We start from the raw sequence: 7,009 nt of genomic DNA, 5'->3' as shown, positions 1-7,009 counted from the left end.
ACACATTGTATGTTGGGGTACAAATATCTTTTCTTAGATTTCCTTTGGAATATTGGATTCCAAAGGAAATCTGTCTTAGTCAACTTGGGTTGCTATAACAAAATACCACAGACTGGATGGCTTATAAACAACAAACGTTTATTTCTCACAGTTCTGGAGACCAGGAAGTCCAAGATCAAGGTGCTGGCTGACTCGGGTCTGGTGAGGGCTGCTTCCTGATTCATAGATGACTGCCATCTTGCTGAGTCCTCATGTAGCAGAAGCGGCAAGAAAGCTCCGTGGGGTCTCTTTTATAAGGGAACTAATCCCAGTCAAGAGGACTCCAGCCTTATGATTTAATCACCTCCCAAAGGCCCCACCAGCAGATACCATCACCTTGGGGGTTAGGATTTAACATGAATACTGGACAACGTAAATATTCAGTCTATAGCAGGATCCAAGACCCTAAAAAGTCAAGGACAATTTTGGTGGCAAATGTTCCTGTTCTGTTGTGGCCTTAGGAAAGCTACTCAGCCTCTCTGGAAAAAGAGGATCATAATAGTATTTACCTCATGGGGTCAGTGTGAGGATTAAGTGCGTCAGTGTATATAAAGCATGCAAAATAGAAGTTCATAAATATTAGCTATTGTTATTCCTTTTGTTATTGCTGCTATTTTAAATAGCTTGGAAAGAACATGACATTCAAGAGACTTGAATTCTTGAAATGGTTATATCATAAGTAAAATGGAGGGATAACTCTATCCAGTTTGAAAAATCCTACAATTTCAGACTCTTACATTTTCTTCCATATATAAAGATGATAAAATGACATTAAATGACATCAGTCCACCCATTTGCTCATTCTTTTACCCCACAAACATTTAGCAAATGCTTACATGCACTATTGCAGAAATAAATGGAGATACAATTACAGCAAATGTGGTTGACAGGGCACTGCTCTCAAGGAGCTCAGGGTCCATCGTGGTGACAGATCGACCCTGCAGGCACAATGACATCACTGCATAGTAGGCTCTGAGACTGTGTGCTTGGGGCTATAACTACTCTGTGATCTGTAAATGCCTGTCTAAGACCAGTTACTTTCAAATCCAAGCTTTTATTATTGACAGGAGTAGAAATAATGTTTTCCTGACATTTCTCCTTTAATTGACTGGTTCATGAAAGGGTTGAAATCAAGTGTTCCATTCTGGCTCTCCCTTCCCAGTAATCAGGCCAGATAAGCATTATGGTGTTTAAGCATTTCAAGGCACTTGTGTTTCCAATTGCTTTCACTTTTAAACCAGTTAATGGATTTGGTAGCTGTTACAATCCCAAAATAGCAAGTAGACTTGTGGGTGGATCAGATGCCACTGGGCACAACTCTAAACGGTTCCTGTAAAAGCCACGAAGTTTGTTCCCCACGCCTCTGAGGAATGTGATCCTCAGGGTTTTAGTGATCCAGTGGTGCCTAGCAGCCTCCTCCTGACATGACGGGAACATAATAACAGTGGTATGGTGGGGCATTGGGCTGGCTGAGCTGGGACATAGACCTCCCACCACCCCAAGAAGACTCATCCATCTCTTTGCATCCTCTGATATTCCTGGGGGCTTTTATCTCTTAATTTCCAGGGGAAAAAAGGGCTTGGATGGGGCAGTGCAGCAGGATAGCAGAGAGATGGAGGGCCACGGTGGGCCTCGGACTAGATTTGAGGGCTGGAGTTGATGGGACTGTTTTCCCAGGAGGCTTTCTAGGGTCTAACGCAGTGGGGCTCCTTGGGTGCTCAGTCCCCACTGCTGCACACTGGTGTGGGAGGATGAGCCACTGCAGGACAGTTTCCTTTCATGAGAATACATGAAAGGTAGAGACAGTGTCCTTCCCATGGTTCATGGCGTTCTCATGATGAGATTCCAGTGGTTCAAGGTAGAAGTTTTCCGCAGTGGGATCCAGGGCAGGGGATAAAGTCATGGGTGGCATGAGGTAGCAATAGTTAAGAGGGTGACTTGCAGGTGTGTACATGAGGCCTGCCTTGAGGACTCCCACAGATAAGTGGAGGATGCCTCATACTGGGGCAGCACACTGTTGTGTGAGAAATAAGACATCTGATGGAGTGTTTGTGCCCCAAAAATGGTACTTTTTTTCCTCATCTCTCTAGAACTCAGATGGAACTTTCCGTCACATGCACCATCTCATGGGTTCCTAATGCAACCCTGTGAGGTTAATATTATGATCTGCACTTTGTGGAGGAGGAACTGGAAATGCAAAGGGATGAAGGTCAATGGTAGAGCCCAACTGAGGTCAGGTCAGTGAAGACGGCCCAATAAAGTGGCACACTGGAGTTCCATGTGCTCGCTGCATAGCAGTGCCTCTTGGCTTCCTTCTCTGAGTGGTCCCGGAGAGCCTAAGAAAGGGTGAGAAAATTCTAAGCTGATTCTATATTGGCTTTGTGTTGACTCCCAAGTTAAGAGAACCTCCAAATACCTCCCCGAGGGTCTGCCATATATTGTGAAATTTTATTCAGAGATTCATGTCCTTGAATCTTAAAGACTCACAAGCCTCCTCCTCAATTGTGCTGAAGACCAGATCAGAGTGGGAACCAGTTTTTGGCCTCCGTTCCCAACCAACTCTGGAGTTTATTACGGTGATACTTTGTGCCGTTGGAGTTGGCATCAAGCCTACTTGGGTCTGAGTGCTGATTCTGCTATTATCATCTCTTTGAGACTCATTTTCCTCATGTGCAAGAAGAAATTATAATACCTTCTTTCTAGTGGCTTGGGGAGGAATACTGACTGACACTTATATTGAGGAGTTACTGTAGTGACATGCAAAGTACAGCTCCTGTCTTCATGGAGCTTCTAGTGTGCAGACAGGTGAGCCAACAATCACACAAATTGTAATGGTGAATACTGAGTGTCAACTTGCTTGGATTGAAGGATACAAAGTATTGATCCTGTGTGTGTCTATGAGGGTGTTGCCAAAGGAGATTAACATTTGAGTCAGTGGACTGGGAAAGGGAGACCCACCCTTAATCTAGGTAGGTACCATCTAATCAGCTGCCAGCATGGCTAGAATGTAAACAGGCAGAAAAATGTGAAAAGGTTAGACTGGCCTAGCCTCCCAGCCTTCATCTTTCTCTGGTGCTGGATTCTTCCTGCCCTCAAACATCAGACTCCAAGTTCTTCAGTTTTGGAACTTGAACTTGCAATCCTTGCTCCTCAGCCTGCAGATGGCCTATTGTGGGACCTTGTGATCACATGAGTTAATACTTAATAAACTTCTATATATATATACACACACATATATATATACATATATATATTCCATTAGTTCTATCCCTCTAGAGAACCCTGACTAATACACAAATACACAAATCAATATTACAAACCACAGTAAGTACTGCTAAAGAAAAGACCAGGTACCTGTGTGGGCAGCCAATGGGGAAACTTGTTTTAGTCTAAGTCCAAAGACAGATTTCCCTGGGGAAGGGCATTGGTGGGTGGGAATTCATGAGGGTAGGGCAGTCCAGACAGAGAGAAAACATGTGTGACGATTCGAGGCGAGAGGAAGAGAGTGCGCTAAGAGCATGGCACGGGGTAGAAGCAAGTCTATGGCACACACAGAAAGGAAATGGGATGGGGAAGGGTGTAAGGTGAGGCCACAGAGGGAGGCAGGGGACATCCAGGTCACTGAGGGACTCACCAGAAGTGTCTGCAAAGTCAAGTGGGGAATAACATTCTGGCTTCTATTTTTAAAACACCACACAGGCTACTGCATGGAGGAGGGGTTGGAGGAGTCATAGGGAAAGCAGGGAGCTCCAGCAATCCCCCTGGGAGAGGTGAGGGTCACATGCACTAGGACAACAGCAGCAGAGATAGATAAAAGTGGAAAAATGAGGCAGAAATTTATCTTCAACCCATGAAAGGACAAGACCACTTGATTAAGTCCCAATGAGTGGAATTCATGGTAAGGGCTGTGGAAGTTGAGAGAAAAAACCCAGCAACGAGGGCTGTAAACTGGAGAAGGCTGCTGGGAGGTAGATTGGAGTTGGGTCTTAAAGAATAGTAGACTCTGGGCCAGGTGCAATGACTCACACCTATAATCCCAGCACTTTGGGAGACCAAAGCGGATGAATCACTTGAGGTCAGGGGTTTGAAACCAGCCCGGCTAACATGATGAAACCCCATCTCTACTAAAAATACAAAAATTAGCTGGGAGTGGTGGCACGTGTCTGCAATCCCAGCTACTCAGGAGGCTGGGCCAGGAAAATCACTTGAACCCAGGAGGTGGAGGCTGTAGTGAGCTGAGATTGCATCACTGCACTCCAGCCTGGGTGACAGAGAGAGGTGACATCTCAAAAAAATAAGAATAGGGCTGAGGCAGGAGAATGGCGTAAACCCGGGAGGCGGAGCTTGCAGTGAGCTGAGATCCGGCCACTGCACTCCAGCCTGGGCGACAGAGCAAGACTCCGTCTCAACAAAAAAAAAAAAAAAAAATAAGAATAGTAGACTCTGGGCCAGGTGCAGTGACGCATATCTGTAATCCCAGCACTTTGGGAGGCCGAGGTGAGGGGATCACTTGAGGCCTGGAGTCCAAGACCAGCCTGGGCAACATGGTGAGATCTTATCTCTACAAAAACAAAATTTAAAAAGGAATAACAGACTCGGATGAGGTGGTAAGGAATCAGACAGGCACATTGGGAGTTGGGGAAATATCACCAGTGTTCCAACCAATGGAAATATCACCAGTGTTGATGCGAAAGCTACGGTGATGTATCTGGACTATATTAATGGCTGTGGAGTAGTGTGAGGAAAAAAAAGACTAGAAACTAAAATTTGCAGACTCTCATTTACAGTGTTTCTGTTCAAATTAGGCTGAGAGTGGCAGAAAATCCATAACAGCACTGGTTTTTTTAAAATAAAATCCATTTTTCTTTCTTACATAAATGAAGTTTAAAGATAAGCAGTTCAGGTCTAGCTAATATACCAATTCTAAGATCGTCAGGGCTGGGCGCGGTGGCTCACGCCCGTAATCCCAGCACTTTGGGAGGCCAAGGCAGGTGGATCTCTTGAGGTCAGGAGTTCAAGACTAGCCTGGCCAACATGGTGAAATCCTGTCTCTACTAAAAATACAAAAAAAAGAGCTGGGCAAGGTGGTATGTGCCTGTAATCTCAGCTACTCAGGAGGCTAAGGCACGAGAATCACTTGAACCCAGGAGGTGAAGGTTGCAGTGAGCCGAGATCATGTCACTGCACTCCAGCAGTGAGACCCTGTCTCAATAAATAAATAAATAAATAAATAAATAAGATTGTCAGGAATTCAGGCTCCTCAAGTGTCTTGTTTCGTTACATCCAACACAGGCACCCACCTCATGGTACAAGACAGCATCTCCAGCTCCAGCAGTCACATCTTCATTCCAGTCAGAGGAAAGATGAAAAGGAAAGAAAAGGACATGCTCCCTCTTTGTAAAGATGCTTTCCAGAAGCTGCACGTTCATTTCTGCCTACTTGTCAGTGATCAGAACTTAGTCACATGGCCCTATCTAGCTGCAAAGCAGGCAGGAAAATATTATTCATGCTAGGCAGTTGTGTACCCAATTAAAAATGGGAGACCCGGCCGGGCGCGGTGGCTCAAGCCTGTAATCCCAGCACTTTGGGAGGCCGAGACGGGCGGATCACGAGGTCAGGAGGTCGAGACCATCCTGGCTAACACGGTGAAACCCCGTCTCTACTAAAAAAAATACAAAAACTAGCTGGGCGAGGTGGCGGGCGCCTGTAGTCCCAGCTATTCGGGAGGCTGAGGCAGGAAACCTGGGAGGTGGAGCTTGCAGTGAGCTGAGATCTGGCCACTGCACTCCAGCCTGGGTGACAGAGCGAGACTCCGTCTCAAAAAAAAAAAAAAAAAAAAAAAAAAAATGAGAGACCCTATTACTATGTAAAAAGAGAAGGGAAAGAGTTTCTGCCACACACACACACTGCAGTTTATGACAGTGATTTGCAAATTAAACATCATTCTCAGCTTTTTAGAGCTCATACCAGGTGATGAGAAAAACGTTAAGACCACAATAACTGCCCTATCTGGAATGGTCTTCTCCCAGACTGTCCTGAGACCCTTTGCCTCAGAAAGGCCTTCCTAATGACCCATCACTCTCTATCCCCAAACCTGCTTTGTTTCCCTTCATAGCCCTTTACACTCTGACAGAAAACTCTATTCAGTTATTTGTTTATTGCATGTGCCTCACAGAATGAGAGCTCGGTAAAGGAAGGGAATTTGTTTTGTTCACCACTGTGAACAGCACCTGCCCCAGTTCCTGCTACAGAGCAGATGTTCAATAAATATTTGTTGATGGTATAAAGAAATGGGCAAAGCACAGAATTCCTAAAAGATGCTCTGGCTTATCTTAGGTTTTGGTAAAGAAGAAATACAACTAGTAAACAAAGGTGGGAAATAGTGAGCATCTTTGATCATAAAAGACCTGCACATTGGCCTTGCACAGTGGCTCACGCCTGTAATCCCAGCACTTTGGGAGGTCAAGGCGGGCAGATCACATGAGGTCAGGAGTTCAAGACCAGTCTGGCCAAGATGGCGAAACCCTGTCTCTACTAAAAATACCAAAAAAAAATTAGCTGAGCATGGTGGTGCACACCTGTAGTTCCAGCTACTCTGGAGGCTGAGGCCGGAAAATCACTTGAACTCGGGAGGCGGAGGTTGTAGTGAGCCGAGATCAAGCCACTGCACTCCAGCCTGGTGATAGCAAGACTCCGTCTCAAAAACAAAAACAACAACAACAACAACAAAAATTAACCAGGCGTGATGGTGGGTGCCTATAATTCCCACTATTCGGGAGGCTGAGGCAGGACAATCACTTGAACCTGGGAGGTGGAGGTTGCAGTGAGCCGAGATCCTGCCACTGCACTCCAGCCTGGGTGACAGAGCAGGACTCTGTCTCAAAAAAAAAAAAAAAAAAAAAAAAAGGACCTGTGCAAATTAAAGCAATCATGAGTACCTTTTTCAATTATTAACAAAATGAAAATGTTA

This window comes from Trachypithecus francoisi, unplaced genomic scaffold (assembly GCF_009764315.1).
Source record: "Trachypithecus francoisi isolate TF-2019V2 unplaced genomic scaffold, Tfra_2.0 Lachesis_group1, whole genome shotgun sequence".
NCBI classification, from domain to species: Eukaryota; Metazoa; Chordata; class Mammalia; order Primates; family Cercopithecidae; genus Trachypithecus; species Trachypithecus francoisi.
This window is presented reverse-complemented; position numbering follows the sequence as displayed.